The 25306-nt window shown below is 34.2% G+C and overlaps 1 protein-coding gene across 2 annotated transcripts in view; it reads left to right on the top strand.

The window, feature by feature from the left end:
• FSTL5 (follistatin like 5) overlaps window positions 1-25306 on the top strand; it is a 685094-nt gene that overhangs the window by 249128 nt on the left and 410660 nt on the right. The window lies entirely within an intron of this gene.

The raw sequence follows: 25306 nt of genomic DNA, 5'->3' as shown, positions 1-25306 counted from the left end.
GTGTGTACTCAGATAAATGTGAAGCATTTCATGTGTTCCCTCATGTGGGGAACCTTGTCCAAAGGTAGGTTCTCGGGAAGCTTTCATATATATTCAATATATGAATTTCCAGTTATCTGTATAGCATCTCTCTAAAGGTCTTCCCCCCAAATCTAGGCATGAGTTGTGATTACATTTTGCCAGTATTTTTTTCCTCTTGAGACCATCTAAGGAGACGTTGGATGTGAATTCATTAGTACAGAAAAGTAAGGTGTTAAGTCAAGAGGTCAGTTAGTATCTAATTGTAGTTATCCAAAAAGAGAGAGATGACAGTGGTTTGAACCAAGATGACAGAAGTGCCAGTGGCAGTACAAAGTTGTCCGGCTCTCTGACACAATTTGCTGTTGAGTGGACATAGAGTGTATGGGAAATGAAAAAAAATAATAATAAGCTAACCTAAAAAAAAATTGAGAAATCTTTTACAGAAATGTGAAACACTGAGGGGCTCACACTTTTGAAAGTGGATGTGAATTTGCATGGCACATGTGCACATGCATTGAAGATAAGTTTAAATCCCTTTTAGACAAGCAAGGGAAAATGCCATTTATTCAGTAGGATATGAGTCAGGAAATCAAAGGAGAATTTGGAGGAAGATAGGTACATTTGGATTTATAAGTATATTAATAAAGAGAGTAGGCAAGGGGCTCTATAGTCGAGAACAACCAAAGAGGAAGCACGCATTGGGGAGCCAAGAGTCCTGGGGATAGAAGTGTATTTCAACCTTCAGAGGTCAGGAGATGGAGAAGGACAAGTATATATTTATGAAAGTGACAGAGGAGAAGGTTTTCGAGATTTGAGGAAAACAAAGGAACAAAAGAACTTGTAAAAAAAAATAAAGACAAAGGAGAAAAAAACCAAGGCAATATGGTAGAATTTCCAGCAGCTTTGAAGAACTCTCTATCTCTGCTCATAAATTTAAAGTGAAAGTTCTTTTGTGATTATGTACTTTTCTACAAATATAGTCAGCTGCTTTGATTAAGGCATTGAATAGATGAAAAATTAGGTTTAACCAGAATTATTTTTCCCCCGGGAAAGAATTATAGATGAGAAAAGAGTCCGAAGCCGTATTGTCCATATCTTTCAGGGGCGGTATGATTATTTTATCTCTGCTTTTGTGCATATACCTCCTCTGGCATTCAGAGACGTCCTGGTGGGTGTCTTTTGCCTTGGCTTGCATATAGGTGAGAACAAGTTCCCCAACCATCTCTACAATCTGGAAATTGCATCACATATTTTGGCTTAACTTCTTTATGCTTACATTCAGTTTACATCTGTGCCTCTTGGTTAACATTCCCAGTAATGAGATGTGTTTAAACTAGTTAGCCAGGTCGTACCTTTCCAAGATCTTTGGAAAGCATATAGGCTCATAATAGCTCTTTTATTTCAATAGCTCTCTACCTCTCTGATCAAGTAGCCATCACTATGATGGGCAAGGAGATAAGATAGATCTTTCTTTCTTTCTTTCTTTCTTTCTTTCATTTTAGAAAAAAAAGAAGAACAATTGTCAGGTAATTCTCCAAAACAGAGTCTGGATGGGAATTTATCCTGAAAAGATACCTAATGTAATATTACTTTATTATTAATTCTATAACTCAGTGTTCTTGACAGTTGAAACTGCTTTGTTTAGCTGAACAAATCATTTGAAAATTTGAGGTAGCTCAAAATTTTCTACCTAATATTTCTATATTTAAACAGATTCAATTTTTTATATGCTTTAATCAGTCTGGCTGCCAATAATGTTAGACTAATTAAATGTGGTTATTTCTGGGGTTGTTGGCATTTAATTCAGTTTTGAAATATTTTTTATCCTAAAAGAGGAAGAAAATGCTATTAAAAATTCAGAAAGATGCATGAGCATTTGAAGAATTTAATTGACCATTAGTGCAATTAATTGAAAGGAACAATATTACATATGCTTGATTAATTTTATAAAAGCTCAAAATGTTACATGCTTGTCAAAAGACTTCAAGTAATAATTAATATAAAATATTGCAAAAATAAAATATATGCATATGTACATCATGGATAGGTATGTATGAGCAAATACAATTTTTTTAGCCATTCACCAGTGATTATTTATTGACGCTTAATCCTGTGGCTGACCCATTCTCAATGCTATGTCCAAGAATAGAGATGACACAGTTCTTATTTCTGCTAACTGAGTGGAGATGAGTGGCTGGACAAATCAATTAATGACCAGTGATGTTTTCCACCATTTCTGGTCTCAGGATATGAGGTCAGATTAACATCTGTACAATTAATATTCAACGACACGAAATTACTCTGTCATAACAAACCCACTTGCCTTCTGTTTAAGTGAAACATTTTTTTTCCCCTCATAGGTTATATGTGCCACATTACGTTCAATTTCTGTCTATGGACATTTAGGTTTTCCTCTTGGCAGTTTATGGAGTATGAAGTGCAAATTAAAAGAGAGATCAGGGATCCCTCAGAAACATAACTGGCAAGAAATAAGGAATCAAATTTAGAAAACAACAACAGGGAAGTTAGAACTCAAAAGGAATGTGTGGAGAACTAGTTTTACCTTGTCGTCATGTATGTTAGCTCCTGTAGCTTTGGAAGGCGCTCAATGTTGTTCTTATCAGTGGACAGTGTTTCTTTATAAGCTTCTCGTCTTCATTCTGACAAAGTTCACTCTAACAACCCAGGAGATACTGGCCATTCACTCCACTTTCAGGTAAGGGATGACATTAAGTAAGATGTAGTGATGTAGCAGATCCTGAGTTTATTGCATGTCTCTAAAAACCCAGAGAACCTCATGCCCCATATGTAGTGCATGGCGTGTTTTGACTACGTAAATGTGCCATTGAGGGGAAAGACATTTGGCACTACTTATTGACATTATAGATCTCTGGTCATTGGACCCTCATCTACTCCTAAACAAGCACAGAATATTAACACTAGAAATCTCTAGCTTTGAGGTGGAGTTTTTATGCTTTATCCAAATCCATCATTTCTTTTGTATATCCCACATTTACTCATTTATTTTCAAAACAGACACGTGTGTAAATTAACTCTATAAGACAAAGTGATTGCTGTTTAATTTTCACTTGAAAAATACTAATATTTTCAGTGCAAAAAAAGGTGCGAATCAGCTGCACTTTTAGTGAAATATAGAAGAATATGTAGGTTGGTATGGGATGTGTTTTCTAGAGTTCGGAATAATAACTATGGCATTTAGCTGTGATGACAGTCTACAAAACATAAGAGTAGGATTTGGGGGTTTAATTAAATTTATGTCAAAATCACTTTCAAATCCTGGGGAAAAATATGCTTGAATAATACAGCACATGTTTTGGCCTTTAAAAATTTTAACAAGTGGAAACATTTACATGACACATTGGCACAATCTCCATAGCTCAGAAACAGCTAGTATAGGACTCAGCAACAGCTTTGTTCATTAATTCCATAGTAAACATGCACACGGGCTCCTGTATGAATTTGTCAGTGCTGCGTCTACATCTACAGGAAGCAGGAGGCATGGAAGTGAGTTTCATTTCAACATATCAATAAATATATGAAAGATCATACCATGCCTTTTCTATGTCATTCTAATTATTTCAACACCAGAATACCATGATCAATCAATCATCAATCAATCAATGAATATCTTTTTTAGACATCCAGTTGTTATAAGCAATAGGGAGGGGAGGATTACTATATTTGACCCTAGGTTATCCTAAATATTTAGGACATTTACTTGCAGATTCAGAAAGTGGTTTGTACTCAAAGCCTCTTGTTACCCTACCGTGCCCCAGTCGTCCTTGCCTCCCTGCCCAATGCATCCCACTGTTCTCTGAGACTTGAAAGCAGTGGCCCTGACAAGGGAAAAAAAAAAAAAAAGCCATTACTCTGTGGCTTTTGGCAGAGGCCAAGGCATCAACCCCATTTATAACCCAATCTCCTGACCCTGTTCTTAAGAAAAGCTCAGAAGGACCAAACTGTTAAATTCATAAAAAGCAGCCTCTATTCCAACCTTATTTCCAATCAAATTAAAGTGAATGGACCAATTTGAGCTAGAGCCTTTAGCTCTTTCAAAAATTTATCTTCTTTTCACCAAAGCACTTACCCTGAATTCCTTTGTTTTTGTCATTCTACTGCTGTCATTTTTTTCTACTCCTAGATGTTGGCACAGTCTCATTACTTCATCTTATCACTGACAACTAGGAATGAAGGAGGTTAAAGATGGTTATCATTAATAGTATCAGGAACATTCATAGGATATGACTTGGGTAGTTTTTTTGTCATTTTCTTGGGGCACTTAAGTATGTCTTTTTCTCAGGACATTCAAGTCTTCTTTCCCACTCTTCTTTCACAAAACCTGTGCCTTCTCTACGGACTCAGGAGTTCGGAACCTTGACTCTTTGAACTTAACTTCAGGTTTGCACAGGTTGGGCTCTAATTTCAGAGTTCATATGCCAACCTCACAGGTTAAAACCTTGTCCAAAGGTAGGTTCTCGGGAAGCTTTCAGCCTCAGCCACATTCTGGGTCAGAAAAAAAAAAAAAAAAGAAAACAGGAGTTAAAATGTGTGTATTTCATAGGTTTTTTGTAGTCTCTGGTTTTCTAAAAATAACTTATAGTCAATCTTTATTGGTCCGAGTTTCTACTTAATACCAAACATGCCCTTACCCTTAAAAAAAAAGAATTTATATACATTGAACACTATTAGTATTCCTTTGCATAAATTACTTAAAGTTTCAACAATAAATTTTCTTATTCTGAGGAAGAGAATAATGGGGTATTTTAAGTAATTAGCCCTCAGCACTAATTAATAATGGGTTGGATTTTGAGAAAATAAACTTCCTATTTCTAATGATCAATTCTAAAGCACTTGAACAGATTAAATTGTGAGCCAGTTTAAGAATGATCCTCCTGAATCCTTTACTGTGTTAAGGAAAAATCATCACATGTTGTGCACCTGTAATTTTACACTAAGATCGATCCTCAATTGCCAAGGCATGTAAGTTTAGAAGTGACACAACTGGGAGCCTGGGGAGCTCAGTCAGTTGAACATCTCATTCTTGATTTCTCCTCAGGCCCTGATTTCAGGGTTGTGGGATGGAGCCCCGTGTCAGGCTTCTCGCTCTGGAAGACTGCTTGGGATTTTCTCTTTCTCTCCCTATGCGCCCCCTTCACTCACACACTAAATCAATCAATCAATCAATCAATCAATCTTTAAAAACTAAAATAAAAGTGACAATTTATCAGACTTTTGTCTGCTAGTGAATCTAAGTTAATAGGTCTGGAAATTATAATGAAAATTGAGAAAACTTATTCCTTAAAGTTTTAGAATTTGAGAGTATGGACAAAGATAATCTTTTTTTTTTTTTCATATAGGACTTTTCTAATTCACTTTAGGATATTGAAGGAAATTTTTCTTTTCTCGTCAAAACTTTGCCTCTTAAGTTTGTCAGGCAATACTATTTCCATCACCATAATAAAGTTGCCTTTCCCCTTCTGCTCTCTTTACATGACTGAAACAAGGACTGAAGACTTAGAAGATAAATGAGGGGCCCAGGGTAATACTTTAAGGCTTTGGGTGGTCAGGGACATGCAGTGTCTGAATTTCAGTTAATTAAGTGATTGATCTATGCACCTTGTGCTTTTGAAGAAAAAAAAGACTAAGTATACTTTAAGAAAATGTCTATACTATTTCCCCAAGAGAGGAAGGCTAATACCTATAGTTCTACACACACACACAAACACACACACACACACTCACCAATGCCCCATGCCCTCCCTAACACATTGATGTCTAATTTGGGGGAAATCCAGTGTGACATCAATAGCTGATCTTTTGATAAGAATTTTACAAAAATATTGAGGTATTATACCTAAGATTCATGATGTATGACTGTAGCTGTTAAAAACACACATGCACACACAAACACATTTTGCTAAAGGTCTAATATAGTTACAAGGGTGTTTTAATACATTATACCTAAAATGAAGTAGGACTAAAGAAAAAATAAATGAAAGGTGGTTTCATGTAATAATGCTTGAGGAAATGAATGAATAAAAAGGGTTTCTCATGTTTCTTGGTTTTATGGTACAAAAGTGTAATGGCTTTTGAGGGGTATAGAAAAGGAAGGTTTTTAAAAAATTATCTCTTTATGCCAGAAGGAAATGAAAATTATGGTTGAATAGAACACTTGGGACCAGTCACATCAATAGTGTCTTTTAAAATGTGTTAAAAGTGCTGGCACATAAAATGAGGAGGGAAAGTTATAGAAGACTTAATAACCTGATCAAAAGAAAAAAAATGAATGAAATACATGAAAAAAAATGTTAGAGCTTGGGATTTGATATCCTGTAGGAATAACACCTATTAAAACCATCACAATAAAAATCCTGAAAAGGTGTTTAATACAGTCTACTGTCAACTCTCACTAGGGTGAGTAGCCTGACTTTGCTGATTAATTAGACCTCACCATTCAAACATATCAAAGTAGTTATCAAAATCTTAATATTGGTGGGCATGCTAGCAAAATGTAACATAGCAGATATGAGAGTAGCAAGGATTAAGTATATTCACAAAATGTATTCTTTTGGAAATTATGTACCAAAGAAAGGCTTTATATGCTAATCCTTTCATCCTCACTTTAATAAGACACAAATTCAGTGAAGATGAAGAAAAAGAATTGCTGTTACATTCAAATTTAGCCTTTATCTATTTTTTAAATATGCATATGTTCCCTTTCCTGACCATTTAAATATTATGTATTTAAAAACTCTCTCTGCTACTGTAGCAAACAGAGAAAAATAACTTGGCTGACGCTTATTAACACATGAAATATGTCTGTGGGATTCTCCATCTTCTCACAGTGGACTTGAATAAATGCTTACTTATCAGATTAGATATCATATGATTTTATATAGTAAGTGGATTTTACAGAGTGTCTTTTAGGTAGGTACAATAGTCATTAAACATTAAAAACTAGGCAAAATAATGTTATGTATAATTTATAATTGGTAACAATATTAAGTTGATGGGTATTTTAAAGGACTGAGAACAATTAAATTGATCGTGTGATAGAGGATATATAGATAAAGAAACTAAAGATAAGATTAGAAACATTCCACAAATATTCATCTTTACTGGAGGTTAATTTATGTAAATCTAGTATTACCCTAGTTAATTTTTTTTCTAACTATATATCGATTTCAAGGATCAGAATGAAAGTTATAAAACCCAAGATTATGTTTCTCTCTTTCAAAACACCCCAGATGCATTTTGATACCCCAAACAAGATCCAGTGTCTTAGCCACAATCCAGAAGTTTTCATGTGACCTGATCAGTACGTATCAATGTCCTTCTTCTTTTATAATTCTTCCTAACTGCTTACTCATTTCAGCCTCCAGGTCTATTATCCTTGATACCAAAACAGCAGCTCACTTCTACCTAAGGACCTTTACATTCCCCGTTTTTGCACCACTAGTAATGTTATTCCTCAGATCTGCACAGGGCTCGTTCCCTTACTTCATTCAGCTCTCATATGTCACCTCCTCACAGGATACCATTCATAAGACACCTTTTGATATTTTCTTCAAAATACATTAAGCATTCTGTACTCATGTTTTAAGATTAAAAATGTTTTAAGTATACATTTGAAATATTGCCAGAAATATTACTACTGATTTATGTCTTCTGGTTTTCGACAGGCTTTACTACTAAAATGTAACCTCAATGAGGGCAGGGACAGCTTTCTTGTAGATCATCTATGCCAAGTCTAGAATTGAGGTAGTCACTCAGTAAATGTGTGATGAATGAACACACATTCAAAAATATCCTTTAGATGTCTTTAATAATGACAATAAAACTAGTGTAGGAAAACAGTGATGGCCTGAATAAATGACTAACTGATTTCTAAAGAGGTAAATAGCATAGATAATACCAGGCATATTTGACTATTCCTATAATCTCTTGACAATTGAGAATTGTGCTAACTAATCATATAGAACCAGACAAATACCACAGTTTACTGTTTTGAGTGTTTCAATCTTCTTAAGTTTCAAGGTATACGCAGACACGTTATGCAAGGCTCAGTGTCCACCCATTGCTATGATTATTAAGGGTTTTCTGTTCTTTCTGAAAATTCATTATTAGTCACTTTTTGGGTTGTTCCTGCCACTCCCTATGCTTCCCTTATCGTGTGGTTTTGTTCTGTGACTCTCCAAATGTGTCTTCTGTGGACAACATGGTATGCTTGTTCAACTACTGTTGAAAGCTGAGGTTCTCTAAGCTCACTCTACAGCCTCACTTTTGCATTCCTGGATTCAGAACTTTGGTGGTAATGCTATTAACATGTTTTTAAAAGACTTTATTTATTTATTTGAGAAGGAGAGAGGAAGGAGAAGACTCCCTGCTGAGCAGGGAGTCTGACTCTGGGCTTGATCCTAGGACCCCAGGATCATGACCTGAGCCGGAGGCAGACACTGAAAGACACTTAACCAGCTGAGCCACCCAGATGCCCCTGTTAACATGTTTTTTCAAATGAGGAAGCTCTTATGGGCAAGTTGCTTTGGTGCTTTTGTTTGTTTTTGTTTTTCACAAAAGTCTCAAGGGGTTTACTTGTCTTTGGTTTGCTTACTTGTTGACATATATTGTCTGATTTTCTGGGGTTTTCTTTTCCATTAAAATGACATTTCATGAAGTCAGGGACATTTTTATGATTTTTCTTCATTATACCCTCAAACCCTAGAACAGTATCTGACACATAGCTGATGTTCAATAAATAAGCACCAGCTGCAATAACTAGATGGATAGACAGAGAGAAGAGGCTTCATGAAAGTTCTGCTGTGACTGGCAGAAGAATTTTAGGCCTTTTAATGACATCTATGTGTGAATGTATCTGTTAATAACAGCTTTCAGACCTGACAGAAAAATCCAATGAATTGGATTGAGCAAATACTAAGAAATTTAGTGGTATTTACAATTAAAATTGCAAGAGTAGAATACAGCTGGGTACAGAGGTTCTACTAATATGTGTGTCCTCTGTCCATGTCCTGCCTCTGTGCTCCTCTGCATCAGCTCTACCTGACAGGCAGGAGGGAGACATATCAGCAGACATTGTCTCATGGTTCTGCAGACATTTTCTCATGGGTCTCCAGCACCTGGTGACTTCATTTTTCCTAGTTTCCTGTCCAATGGAAATATAGCTTCTCTTTCACACAGATTCCAATGAGAATGTCATAATTGACACAGTTGGGTTGTATGATATCCCTGATTCTTTGCCTACCACCTCACTCCCTATGTTAGGCCTGCTTCAAATATTAAAGATGGAATTACTCCATCTAAGAGGATATGGAATGGATGAAGGTATCTTCCTAAAAGAAAACTATAATGTAGTTAGCTGAAGCAAGGAGATAGAGACTGAGCAGTGATGGACATCTCAATAAAGGAGATAAGAGGGTAGCAAATAGTCTAAGAAAAGATGCTCAACATCATTTCTCACTTGGAAATTGCAAATATATATAACAATTAGATACTAATACACGCCTGTTATAATAGCTAAACTAACTAACTAAATAAATATACTCCCAAACTGACAATAACAAATGGTGGTTTGTTTCTAAAGGACTTGACACACACTTGGATTCTACAAAAAATGGAAGCCTTCCATTTGTTTGCTGCCTCTTAGTGACTTTTGCATTTTGGTTGCTTAAAAAAATATAAGAATTACACTTTACAGTTGAGACCTCATAGTAATTAAACTCTCAAGACTGAATTATACCTCCTTGCAATCTGAATATAAGGAGATTGAATTATATACTTTTTCTCTCTGTGCAGTGTACCATAGACCTGATTTATTACTGGTAATAGTATTCAATCATAGATTAGCCCTCAGAATATTCAGAATTTGAACATATCTTAATAACTGTTGAATGTTTCCTGAGAACTAATATCTGGTTTTAAAAAGTAAGAAAGCATACTTTGGGTTGATAGATGCAAGTTTTAAAACATAAATGTAGAATAGTCAGAAATGTGCCCTACTGTTATAATAGCCATGGCTTCAAAATTTCAAACTCTCTGACACCAAATAGTTGACAGTTTGGCGGTTTCTTACAAAACCAAACATGTTCTTACCATATGACCTAGGTATTTGTCCACTCAAGTTGAAAACTTACATCCACAAAAAACAACAAACCCTGCACAAATATTTACAGCAGCTTTATTCATAGTGGCCTCAAACTAGAAATAATCAAGATATCTGTTAATGGGTGAATGGATAGAGTTACCATATCCATGTGATAAATAAATATGTATGTATAATATAAATATGAATATAAGATATATTGAAATGTTCATATATTTATATCATATATTTTAATTTATAATACAAATGATAATCTATTTAAAATACAGGGAACATGTTTATATATTATATTTATTTTTAACATGAATATCATGATACTGATAAAATACAATAAATATGATATATGCATATAAATAAATATGCATATTTATATGTACATAAAAATAAATAGAAATAAATGACCTATCAAGCCACAAAAAGGCTTAAAGGAACTTTAAATGCATATTGTTAAATGAAAATGATACACATTGCATGATTCCAACCATATGACATTCTGGAAAAGGCAAAACTATTGAGATAATAAAAAGATTAGTGTTGTCAAGTCCTTAGAGATGAAAGGAGTATTGAATGGGTGAAATCTGGGGGATTTTTAGAGTCCTGAAACTACTCTGTACAATAATGTAACGATGATTACATTATGCACTTGCTGAAACCCATAGATCTCTATGACAGAAAGACTGAACTTTAATGTAAACTATAGACTTTAGTTAATACTAAAGTATCACTATCAGTTCATTAATTGTAACAGATACACCAAAATAAGCCAAGATGTTAACAATAGAAGAAAATGTAAGAGTTGGTGGACAGAAGGACCTCTCTGTGCTACGCAATTTCACTGTAAACACAAACTTTTCTAAATATTGGCCTATTAATTAAAATAAAAACAACAACAGATTGTCACTATAAGTTACAGGAATATTGCCACAAAGAACTTAGGAACTTTAGTTACCCAGTAGATAAATACAAAAAAAACAATGAATGAATTACTTTAAAAAATATATATGCTATTAGAATATATATTACTTATATTCCCCCAGTTACATATTACAAACAAATTGAATGGAATATGTAATTTATTCCTCCAATAAGATTAATTCACAGACAGGACAATCCAGTTGAATTCTAATGTTTGATGTTCTCCTTATTTTAAAGATATATAATGTTAACATGTTTACTACTTTGAAAAGGTTCATGTATCATATGTATATATCAAATTTCATATATGTAAACTTCATATATATATGTTTCATATATATATATATTTCATGTATTAGTTGATGCTTTCACACCAGAATTAAAAATGTGAAATGTAAATATACACAATAAAATCCCTATAGTTCAAAAAGTCTTAAGGGAATAAGAACAGAATCTTGTAAAAAAATTTGATAAACATTCTTCTTATGCAATTATATAAAGGCCCAATTACCTAATTAGAAAAAAAAAATTTTTTTCAGGTGTAATATATCAAAATTTTCATGTTTTATCAGCTTATGCAGCTGCAGCCTTACTAGATGCAAACCCCATTGTATATGCTATAATTATTAATATTTATTGAGAAAGGAAAACAATTCTTAATATAGTGTAAAACAAAACCAAAGATATGAACTTTTCTCAGTTACATTAATCTGCTCTAATACTAATTTGGGTGCATGTGCAGTGGGGTAGGAAACATCTTTCAGCATTTGAATTAAAATTTTCATAAAGCATTAATACATTGGTGGCATCAATTAGGAAAATATTACCTTATAACAGGTCAAAACATAACAAATAATTTTAGGAAATAATATTAGCAGTTCAAAACATAAGAAATTAATATTTACCATTTTCACCCGCAAAACAATTTTGTATCATTTTTACCATTAGTTAAGGAATGAAATAGTTCAAGTAGCAAAACAATGAGGATGTCAAAAGATACCTACATTATTATGGGCAGTAATAATGTAATAACCTCTTTAGAGAAGTAATAACCTCTTTAGAGAGGTTAGCATTATTATGGAATTCAAGGGTCATGGCAGCATATCAAGAATATTAAGATTAAACTGAAACTTGATGATTAATTATCTAGACATATACTGATCCTATGTATCAACTGTATATTTCCATAACCATATATAGGTGGAGGAGGAAAATATTACGGTTTTGTGATTCAGGTGGCTGTTCTATATCAGTGATAAAGTGCAATATTGTCAGATATCTAAGGGAAAATAATATAAGAAAGAAAGCAGCAGATACACTCATCTGTATTTTTGTTTGTTGCTCACCAGAAAAATGCAAGGTCTGGATTCCAGAACACTCATTCTGAAACTCACCACTGCCACTTAGTCCTCTGGTCAATAATTAAGAAATGCAAAAATATTGTGACACATGAAAATAATTCTAATAGTCTGTAGTGAGGATTAAACAGCATAATGTGTAAACACCTTTATCTTGGTGGTTGGCACAAAGGTAAGTGCACTCTAAAGTGATTGAAAGTAATTAACTTTATTATTTCCCTTTTTGCTTTTTGCTGTATTTCTTCTCTGATATATCATATATAGCATCACAATTACACCTGCTTTGGATGGAGTCTCAGGCAACTAAAAAAAATCTGTATGAATTCAATTTCTCTACTTAAGATAGATCTGGAGGTAAAATCATAAGATTGGGTTCAGTTTCCATCCCTGCTACTTACTAACAGTATGGAAAATCTTGCAATTTAACCGAGCTCCTCAAGTAAATGTGAATCATAAATCTCACTTAAAAGCTGGTTCCAAAAAAAAGAACATGACACATAATTGTTTTTTTTTTAAATTAATGCTTCTTTGAAAGGTAGAAAGAAGTGTGACAATAGTTTTTTTTTCCTTATTCATGCAGAAAAAGGGACATTTCTCTTTTTTAAAGGTTTATTTATTTATTTCAGAAAGTGGGGGGAGGGGCAGAGAGAGAATCTCAAGCTGACTTCATGCTGAGCATTGAGCCCCTCGTGGAGCTCGATCCCACAACCCTGAGATCCTGACCTGAGCCAAAAGCAAGAGTAGGACGCTCAACTGACTGCGCCACCCAGACAGCCTAGAAAGGACATTTCTAATACAATATTGAACTGTAATCATGGAATTCAGTGTAGCTAAGTGGTTAGAAGAAAGGACACTGGAGTCAAATTACACCTGGTGGTTGTACTCCTGCTACTTCCTAGTGGTGAGATCTTGGGCCAGTTTGCCAACATTCAAACCTGAATTTTCTTATCTGCAAAATGGGAATAATGACAATACCTGCCCCCCACTGCTGTTGTGTTGACTGAACCTTCTGTAAGAGCACAATTCACAAATCACAGCGCTTGTCACATAGTAAGTACCTTGTACATGCAAATTATCATTATGATTGATTTTTCTAAGCATTGATTTACTTTTGGCAAGTACTGAGATAGCCAAGGGAGCTTTCCTAAATAATGTGCACATTCTTGAAGAAAATAATCTTCCGTCTTAGAGGAGCTTCCTGTATAACATGGGGTATAGTACAAATATGCACTGCATAAATTAACACGGGTGTGCACGTGGGTCTCACGAATATAATTTGGAAAAGCATGTGGATCTTTATTCACAGACAGACACATAGAAATGACCAAGGAAGGTTGTTTTTGTTTTTGAGTTTCTCAAATACCACCCGAAAATGGACTCTGATTGTGGTCCAGTAATGATGTGAGCATGAATTAAGAAGAATTCTGACTTTTCTAAAGTCAGGACTCATACTTTTCTAGTGTAAAGGACAGGAACCGGAACTCTGGAGTCAGGGAGGCCTGACATTATTCTCTGTGCTACCTCTTACTGTGTGATTTTTATCCAGACACTCATCTCAGACTTAGATTTCCACATTCATGGTTATAACGTGGAGTTAGATGAATAGTAGTGTCCTCTTTACGTAAAATTCTGAAACTGAGAACCGTATACCAGCCTCTGCCTTCATTACGTTTATGTAATGCCTATATGGAAAAACGTACCTGGTTTTCTGCAATGGATAGAATCTAAGCTCTGCAGGCATTCCCTAGAGAAGTCTGACGGCTATTATGTTTGCAGAAGTGGTAAGTCGGTTTTACCCTCCAGTCCGGAACATCATTAAAATATTTAGGCACCAGGAGTATCGGATCTTTACAGAAAGAAAAAAAAAAAAGAGCCATTAAATAAAAATTGCTGATGTCAATTTTGAGCACTGAAAATTCCTGAGTGTGATTTCAAAGGGATTACTGCTGATATTGTAAATCAGTCAGCAGTATGCTGTGCTCATTTGTTCTGTTTTAATGGACCTTATATAGCTTCCCAGAAATTATCCTGTTAACAGAGAACCCGATAAATATCCAATGTTCAGAAACAGTTTTGAATTACCTGATAAGCAAACAAAAGTGTGTATCTGCTTATTTTTTTTTTTTAACCAGGCAAAAGACATTTGGTGTTTTGTTTCTCTATTGTGCTATTTAATTGGAAATAGTATGAAAGCATTCTGATAATTTCAGTGGTTTGGCTGTTAATTATTATGTGATGCTTTAGCTTACATTGATGGCATTAAAAAAATGAAGCTAAACCATAATCACAGAATTATGGTAAGGAGACACGTTTAAAATATCAGATTGGAATATAGAACTTGAAAACAATCTTTCCAATGTTAAAAGCTAATTATGACTTAGAAGTTCCATTATCTGCCTTAAATTTAAAACAACTGCTAAATGGATCATTTCTTTGTTATTTAGCCATTTGAGCTTCTCTTTGATAAAGGTCCTTGCCATCCAAACGGAACATAAAGATTTTATTGGTCTCTAATGATGCTAACTACAGCTGTACAATCATCATTTTAGAGTCCAAGCTCTGTCTGTTCTTAGATCTGCTGTCACTTGATCACAATTGCAGAAGTATCTTTAAGTGTATTTGTTTAACCAGATGGTAAATGGCTGTAAGGGGATTACATCCGTCTTTTTTACTGTATGACTAAGTGGTAAAACAGAAATTTTAGCTATGGTGGGAAAACACAGACTGGTATCATACAATAAGTGGTTTCTCTTTGTTTATTGCAAGAAGCAGATACGAATATTTACAGCCTAAGAGTACAACATTGTAGCAAATACTTTCATTATATGTACTTAAATATATGAATAATTACTTTTAGTTAAAATTTAAGCAAAGCATAAAATATTGGTATAAAATGTGATGCAATGCCTGGCATATATTTCAAAAAAAATATGAAGAATTTCCGCTTGTTATCTTCTTCTTTAACTGCTAATTTAAATTATTAGAATAATGGGCCGAGAAATCATAATATTCAAAGCATTTTAATTTTCTACATACAAATAATGGCATTTCGCATTTGTAAAAGTTACCAAATAAACTTATAGTTTGATATGAAAGTTGATAAGAGTTTATAGTAAATTCTTGCAGTTGATTTGGTGTTAATTCTTCAAATTTGAAAAACTGTGGAGAATATTTACATAGATATATTTAAATTTATAGACTTCTACAGGGTTTCTATATTTAGAGACAGCTAGGATTAAAATCTCTGTGGCAAAGAAGAAGCTTTGGGGGTGTGCTGAGTAATAAGTATGAACTGGAAAGAATGATAAAATGTTTAACAAACTTACAAACTTTTGTCCTTGTTTTGTTTTGTTTTGTTTTTTTAAATGCGCTACTAGAAGTATCATGTAATGGCAAAATGAATGCATCCTGATAGTTTAATGACTAAAATGACATAACTAGAGATTTTTATTCCCGCATAACAAAATGAACATCCAGCTTCAGTAGAGCTGTCATTGCAAATGAGAGCAGATTTAAGGTGAAAAGTTAGTAGAAATGAGGTGGTTATTGGTGGTCATTTTAAAGTCCAAGCTGGTAGTCGTTCAAAGAATAGTATGATTGATAAGAAAGCACAGCAATCAGAGAGAGCTGATATGAAGAGCTCAAAAAAATGGAAGTTACCCTGTCATGTAAAGTTGATCATTCAAATGGGCTTCTCTGATGGCAGAAACTTGTGTTGAAGAGGATGATTAATATCATTAAGTCTCAAGAGTTGGGAAGGAAGGGAGTAGGCAGTTGGGAGGTAAATAGGAGAAACAGTACCCACCTTTTTTTCTTCCTGCTGGGCGTAAAAAGGTCTTTCATCATCAAGACACATTTAGATTTTTGTAGCATTACCTAAAGGCATGCTTTGAAAGTTGGGTATAATGAAATCCCTCCCTGACTGGATAAGGTGTGCACCATTAGTGTTATGCCAATTCACTCATCATATGGGTAGCATAAAGATGGAATAATTTGATTTTTTCAAAATTTTCCCCAAAGTGATGATACATCTATAATTTATAGATTTCTAACTGTATGACTGCAAATGCGATTTTGCCTGAAATCAAAAACATCATCATAGGCTGGGGGTATTACCCACGTATTACTTATGAGAGATTATTTTGTTTATGAGAGATCAAGTACTGACTACAAGACCAAGAGCTAGTTAATTTAAGTAGAAAAATGAGGATTTGAAATCATATGTGTAAACCGTCTCTTTTTCATTGCTAATATTATTATACCAGACTCCTTCTCTTAGTAAGCAAGTTGTCTTCTCCGACTTTACCCTGATATTTCTGCAAATAGAAAAAATATATACTTTGTCTTTAAAGAAGAGAATGGAACTTTCTAAATTTTCTTAATCCTATTCTGGGTGTGTAGAAGAACGCTCACAAAACTAAAGAAATAAAATTTTAAAATAAGGAGTAAATTCCTCAGGAATGGCATAGATAATAATGAATGACTTGAACAGGGGGAATTTTGCCAAATAAAACAAATAGGATCAAAACAGTATAAATAAAGGGATAGAGGACAGCCTGGGTGGCTCAGCGGTTTAGCCCCGGATTCAGCCCAGGGCATGATCCTGGGGCCCCGGGATCAAGTCCCATATCAGGCTCCCTGCATGGAGCCTGCTTCTCCCTCTGCCTGTGTCTCTGCCTCTCTCCGTGTCTTTCATGAATAAATAAATAAAATCTTAAAAAAAAATAAAGGGATAGATAAATAGAAAAAGACACAGGTGACAACACTTCTTCAAACAGACTCTTCTTGTGGTTTTAAATAACTGATGTTTACAAATCATTTTACTGGTCCAAAGTATTTCCATCTATTTTTTTCCTCATTTCATGCAAAATAATCCTGGAAATAAAAGAATAGATATATTATTCTTAAGATTTGTTTCATATCATTGGTTAATAGGGACATAAGATTTACACTCAGGCTATTCAATCTTGAATTTATGATATTTGACATCATTTTGTATCTAATCTTCAATATGCCATCAACCCATAGCTTAATAAAGTACATCCATTAAGTGCCAATCAGGCAAATTGTGGCATGTGAACTTCCTTAGGTTTTTTTTTTTTTTTTTTCTTATTTAGAGAGCAAGAAAGAGAGTGTGCATGCAGCAGAGAGGAGCGGAGGGAAAAGGAGAGAGAGAATCCTAAGCCAGACCCATGCTCATTGCGGAGCCTGATGCAGGGCTTGGTCTCATAACCCTCAGGTCATGACCTGAGCCAAAATCAAGTGTCAGATGCTTAACCAACTAGGCCACCCAGATGCCCCTGAATTTCTTTCGTTTTATATCTTAACAGAGTTCATCGGAGCTGATTATAAATATTTATATAGGTGGATTCATTTCCATTTCCTGACACAGAGAGCAAAGAGGGATAAAAATGGAGATGTATTACTTTGTAAATCTTATATAGTTCAGAATCATTTCAGCTGGAATCTCACCTTCAGTGTCTTTGTTACTGATACTAACTTTCTTACCTGCTGATGTATTTCAAAATTATGAGATCAGGTTATAAAACATAGATTTTTGCTATAATAAAAATAGAAAGTTTTTTAAAAATTTTTCTCTTATTAAAAAAATCTTATGGTTATTTATAGGAAAGAGGCAAAATTATTCATGGAAAATCTATTAGAGAAAACTTCTGTTAGAAGGTAAGCAAAGATAGCAGATATTTTCAAGTTTTTATTTAAATTCCAGTTAGTTTACATACAGTGTAATATTAGTTTCAGGTGTAGAATTTAGTGATTCAAGATGGCATGTATTCCTAGGTAATTTAACTCCCAAATTTCTATCATATTTTTCAATCAGCTGGACTATACATGCACATTAGAAACAGGAGCAGAAACAACTTATTTGCATGTAAGTGAATTTACTTACATTTCAAATAAGGATATCATAATCCTTTTAAAATATTTATTTCATGCTTCTCCAGGATGTTCAAGGACAAACATGAATTACCATCACCCTGGATTTCTCAACCAAATGATATCCAAATGATTTCAATGTATTACTCTAAGAGCTTTTATCTTTTTAAATTTTTCAAAAATTTTATCTATTTATTCATGAGAGACACAGAGAGAGGCAGAGGCATAGACAGAGGGAGAAGCAGGCTCCATGCAGGGCCCACTGTGGGACTTGATCCCGGGACTTCAGGATCACACCCTAGGCCGAAGGCAAGTGCTTAACCGCTAGGCCACCCAGGCATTCCAAGAGCCTTTTTCTTTGAACAAAACCAAATATTATTTAAAGAACATTCAGAGGACGCCTGGGTTGCTCAGTGGTTAGTGTCTACCTTCAGCTCAAGTTGTGATCCCAGAGTCCCAGGATGGAGTCCCATATCGAGCTCCCTCCTTGCAGAGAGCCTGCTTCTCCCTCTGCCTGTGTCTCTGCCTCTCTCTGTGTGTCTCTCATGAATAAATATATAAAATCTTTTTTTAAAAAAAGTAAACATTCAGACCTCCTCTATGTGGTAAGTGATCATAAATTGCTTTCCAAAGCTTTGCTAAATCTAAGATAGTTTGCTAAGTGTTATAAACAACAACAACAACAAAACATATATTTTGTATTCACATCTATAAATATTTTTTACATCTATAAATTAATTCTTACTACTACAACCAATATCAGAAATTTAAATAACAATATCTATTGGAACACAGGAATAATTCTCTTCTTGAAATGTTTTGTGAAAAGATTAAAAAAAGAATATACTGTATACATAGATTACCCATAAAGAAATCCCGAGTTTATTATTTTGTAAAGGAAATTTGAATCATCAGCGAGTTAATTTAAAGTCATAAAAATAATAATTTCCAGTATTTATAGCTTACTATTGTGCTTTTTTTCCAATAAACGATGCAATAGTTGAAATATATAGAAAACTAAACATCAGATCTATAGAAAACTACATATATACTTAGTGCCTTATTGAAATAATTTTTAATAGAGATAGCAAAGCTACTGAACATGTCAAGCCAAAAGAATTTAATGCACTAACTAGATACTTTGTGCATTATTGTTTCAATGTAGTCCTACAACAGAACAGTGACAGAATTTGTCACCAATTTGACTACCTAAAGTGTAAAAATTAATTACTAAAATTTAAGTATATATTAAATACAATTTTACATTTTTGCCACCCATTATCCATTAGAATATTCACTATTTTTTTAAATAAGGACGGCATTTTCATTAATGTATACTTCAGTGAAAGTTCTGGCAAAACTCTCTCCTAAAAATGACCAAAGGCAAACATCCAAAGTAATCAATGTGTATTATCGATACAGATTTATTACTCAAGTATGCTACTTCCTAGAACAAAAAAATTCCCAAATCAGTTGTGATGTAACACAATAAAATGTTATTGCTTGTACCTATTATAGTCCAATATGCATTTTCCAGGTTTAGTTGGACTCTGCTTCATGTTGTAATTCAGAGACCCGGGTCACTTCCATGGCAAACCTCTGATCTATATCAGATCCTGTAAGTTCTCTCCATTCAGTCAGTGGATGGGGAGCAATGAGGAGCACTGCTGGGAGATTCTCAGCAGCCGAGCTGAACGTGGCACGCAGCACTCTGCCACATCACACTGACCACACTCCCACAGTCACTGGCTGCACCTCACTTCAAGCGAGGGTGGGAAATGAAGCGTGGTGTATGCACTGAAGGAAAAGGATTGGGTTTGAGGAACATGAATCAATCTCTAACAGCCACATGACCTTATCTATTTTACTAGAGTAGAACTGGGACAACTTCCAGTTGGACTTTTGTGAAATCAGTGGGTTAATGGGAGAAAAAAAAAAAAAAAAAAAAGCTTGAATGTTTTTTATACTCAGGGACTGGGTGAGGCTTGGCACTTTGACAAGGAATTATTCTTTCTGGACTTAGATGTCCTCACCTGTAAAATGAATGAACTATACTATACCTGGTCCCTACAGAACACTTTCCTGTGGAAGTTTAACTGTAATCAATCTGATGAAAACTAGGCTTAGGGAGAAAGTGAATTAAAATGGAAGGTTGACAATTGAACACGAGTGTATATTTGATCAATAAGTGAGATGGCTCATAAATTTTATGCATGTCTATGTATTAAAGTAGGTAAATATTGGAGTAAATTCTAGAAACTATTAAGAGAAATGTATCTAAAAAAAACCCTTTTCAAAATTTTTTTAAAGATCCTACTTCTTTTTTTTAAGATTATTTATTTATTTATTTATTTATTTATTTATTTATTTATTTATGAGAGACAGAAAGAGAGAGGCAGAGACACAGGCAGAGGGAGAAGCAGGCTCCATGCAGGGAACCCGACGTGGTCCTCGATCCTGGGTCTCCAGGATCAGGCCCTGAATCGAAGGTGGGGCTAAACCGCTGAGCCACCTGGGCTGCCCTAAAAAAAAAAGCTTTTAAAAGATGCTATAGGTACCATAAAGAATATTACAGCAAAAGATGAAAAAGCCTGAGAAGCATTTAAAATTGGGAAAGCAAGGAGACCCACTTATAATAAGTAGGATGGATAGACAGATAGACATAACAGAGAAGTTCAGAAATAAAATACTGACTCATGAAACAAATCATAAATGATCAAAAAATGTTCCTCTATCTTGACATGACAAGATTGGCAATAATGGGTAAAGTAGCACTGTTTTTGTTTTTGTTTTTGTGTTGTCCTTTCTGCTATTTTTTTCTCTCTTTCTTGGTCAGAGGTCTAAATGTTTAATTTAATTTACGCTTACATAACTGTGTGATACCCTTGAAAACAAGCAACATTAAGTTAGGTTAAATGACTCGCAGCCTTACCTGCTAATGCTGTTATGGGATTTGGGATTTGAAAATTTGCTACAGACTTTCTTCAGAACCATTAAATATTGCATTGCTTATAAATTACCAACCAATAAAATGTTAGCAGTCATGAATTTACTTATTTTAAAGGTTAAGTTGACCGTGCTTGAAAAATATGTTTAAATGCTGAAGTTCCAATCAGGGCCACAATCATTTTGTGGGGGATAGCTTACATTAGGATTGTATCGACAACCCAGGGATTCTTGAATTGCTGTACAAATATCTGTGATGTGTGTTCATATGAGATTCAGTACGTGCATATCCTTAAATGGCATATTACAAAGGCGGTGGGCTTTTCAGAATATACTGAGCTTTATGATAAATTATTAGTGATGACCTTCAGATTCAGATAAAGGTAAAAGTGTATGGAGATGGTGGAGTAATTTGTTGTGGCCTATTTCACAGTATATTCATATGTTTTAAAGTACCGGCTTTGTTTTACCTAATTCTAAATTTGATTAAAGAATATGGAGGATATTTAACTTAATGTCTCTTGTTTATCAAAATAAAAATTTCTTCTAATATAAAGTTAATTTGATCAGCTATCCAAAATGAATTATAACACTTTATTTAATTGTTTCTTTCCCAAAACTAGATAATCATTTCCTCACAGTGCAGACTTCTGTAGTATCCTCAGTTGTTGAAATAGTGTCTACTCCAAGAGCTGGTATGTAATATGTGTTTTAGAAATAACAATTTATTAAAGGAAATAAAACAAGGACTGGTTAGGTCTTCCTGCTAACCAGTTATATTATTCTAAAGTCCTTCAATAACTCCCCATATTCCTCTGATAGCTTTCATGTTGTTATAACAGTCGACTCCTGTGGCATTAGTTATGTTACCCAACTAATCTACATTCTTGATGAATTCATGTGTTTTACATGCACATACACATACACATGCACACACACATCAAAAAAGGAAAGAAACAAACAAAAATATTAGAAATGCAGTGATTATTTGTTATGTTCTTTTCTTGTTTTATCACTGTATGTACTCTTTTTTTGAGGCTTACTTTGTCTGCAAAGTACAAAATGCAGTTAGCTTCCCAAAAGTGCAATCATACCATTAAAAAAATGTATTGAGGAAAGAAGCGGCTCAAGTGTCTTCCCTTGTTTACTTTTATTCATTATCCAATTTATATAAATATGAATTAAATATGATTTTAGCCACATTTTTCCAGCTCATGACAATTTAAATGGCAAGTTTTATAAAAATCATTCTTATGTGTCAAAATGCATTGATTTTAGACTATACTACACCCTTCAAGTTATTTTATTCAATAATTTTGTTGATAATAACTGCCTTTTACTTTGAACATTTTGGGGAATAGCTGTCAATCAAAAATGTCCCCTTAATGGTTATTTATATCATTTGCACTGATCATTCTTTTTCAGTCATAGAAATTATTCAAATATTTAAAATTGAGATGAGCTGCAAAGACTATCATCGGAATAATTCACCTAAAACTTTCTCCTGAATTTTCTCAGTTTTCAATTGCAGAAATTGAAATTGGGCTACATTGTTAGGATCTTAAAATATGACAAAGATCAATTGAAGATTTTTAAAAAATGGATCGTAGGAGCACTCATTTAACACAGATAAAGCGATTTCTGTCTTATTACTGTGTCTGAAAACTAGGACTACCCTCAATCTTAAACTCAACTATTTGTTGTAAATTCATATTCTATAGTTTCCATTTATCATAGCATCTCTTAAGGATAAAGGTAATTTAAAGTAAAAAAAAAGGAATATAATCCAAGTTTCAGTTTTAATGTGACAGTGAGAAATGAAATGGATAGAGGACACAATTTATATATGCTTAATACAACCAAATAAATTCCTGATAAGTTAGGAACTTAAAGAATGTTTTGTTACCAACTCTTGTTAAGTGATTGTGTCTCATTCAACCTAGTTCCCTTGATTCTATTTGGTTCAAAAATAAAACCTTACTGATACTATCAATGGAGAGTTGAAGAATTTATGGATTCGAGATTAAAGTACTATAGGTACATACACTTATCCAGTTATTTTCTTAAGATTATTTTTAAGTCGCTTTAGGTTTGCAGCAAAATTGAACCGATAGCACAGAGAGTGTCTGTGTTCCTGCTGGCGCCACATCTGGGCAGCCTCCCTCATGTCAATATCCTACATTTTTCATAATCCCGGAACCTACACTGACATATCATTATCATCCAGAATCCATGATTTACCTTAGACTTCACCCTTGGTGTGCTCCACTCTAGAGTTTGACAAATGCATAATAACTGGCATCCACCATTGTGGTGTCATATATAATAGTTTTATTGTCCTAAAAATCGTCTGTGCTATGCCCAGCCTTTCCCCTCCCAACCCCTGGCAACCCCTAACCATTTTTTCTGTCCTCATCGTTTTTCTAGAACATCAGGTAGGTGGATTCGACGATATGCCACCTTTTCAGATTTGCTTCTTTTACTTAATATTATGCGTTTAAGATTTCTTCTTGTCTTTCTATGGCTTGAGAGCTCATTTCTTTAGAGCACCAAGTAATATTCTGTTGTCTCGATGTACCACGAGGATTCATCCATTCACCTAAGGAAGGTGATCTTTGTCGCTTTCAAGTTTTGTCAGTTGTAAACAAAGGTGCTGTAAACATTTGTGCGTAAGGTTTTGTAGACATAAGTTTTCAGCTCATTTGGGTAGATGTCAATGAGCATAATTGCTGGACTAAATGGTAGTAATATGTTTAAATCTGTAAGAAAATGGCAAACTGATTTCCAAAGTGGCTGCACCATTTAGCATTCCCTTCAATAGTGAATGAGAGTTCTTGTTGCTGCACATCCTGGCAAACATTTGCTGCTGTCAGGATTCTGGATTTTGGCCCTCCAAGTAGGAGCGTAGCGGTATCCTGTTATTGTTTTATTTTGCATTTCTCTGATGACATATGGTATTAATCATCTTTCCATATGCATATTTGCCATATGTGTATCTTCTTTGGTAAGGTTGCTGTCAAAGTATTTGGCCCATTTTTTAATCAGGTTGTTTATTCTCTTATTGTTAAGTTTTAAGGATTCTTTGTATATTTTAGTTAACAGTTCTTTTTGAGATGTGTTGCTTTGCAAATATTATCTCCCAGTCTATGACCTGTCTTCTCATTCCCTTGATATCATGTTTTTTTAGAACTGAAGTTTTTATTTTTAGTGAAATTCAGCTTTTTTATTTCTTTCATGGGTCATGGCCTCGGGGTTGAAACAAAGGTCAAGCCATACCCACGATCACTGGGTTTTCTCCTTTGTTATCTTTTAAGAGTTTCATAGTTTTACATCCTATGTTTACATTCATAATCCATAATCCATTTTCAGTTAATTTTTGTAAAGAGTGGAAGTCTGTATCCAGATTCTTTTTTTTTTTTTGTATGTGGGTGTTCAGTTGTTCCAGGACCATTTGTTGAAAAAAACCTTTTTTTTTTTTTCCATTGTATTATCTTTGTTTCTTTATCAAAGATCAGCTAAGTATATTTAGGTGGATCTCTTCCTAAGCATTCTAGACTCTTCCATTGATCTACTTGTCTTTCCTTTACCAATACCACACCATATTTTATTAATGTAGTTATGTATTTATATATTTTCAATTAGCCAATATATAGCAGAACATCATTAGTTTCAGATGTAGAGTTCAATAATTCATCAGTTGTGTAGAACACCCAGGTCTCATCACATCACCTGCACTCCTTAAAGCCCATCACCCAATTACCACATCCCCCCATCCACCTCTCCTCCAGCACCGCTCAGTTTGTTTCCTATAGTTAAGAGTCTCTCATGGTTTGTTTCCCTCTCTGATGACTTTTCCTTCAGTTTTCCCTCCCTTCCCCTATGACTCATTGCTCTGTTTCTTACATTCCAATGAGTGAAGCCATATGATAATTATCTTTCTCTGACTGACATATTTTGCTCAGCATAATACCCTCCAGTTCCATCCCTGTCAATATAATGCAAGTATTACTTAAGCTTTAAAATAAGTCTTGGC

This window comes from Vulpes vulpes, chromosome 10 (assembly GCF_048418805.1).
Source record: "Vulpes vulpes isolate BD-2025 chromosome 10, VulVul3, whole genome shotgun sequence".
NCBI classification, from domain to species: Eukaryota; Metazoa; Chordata; class Mammalia; order Carnivora; family Canidae; genus Vulpes; species Vulpes vulpes.
This window is presented reverse-complemented; position numbering and strand designations above follow the sequence as displayed.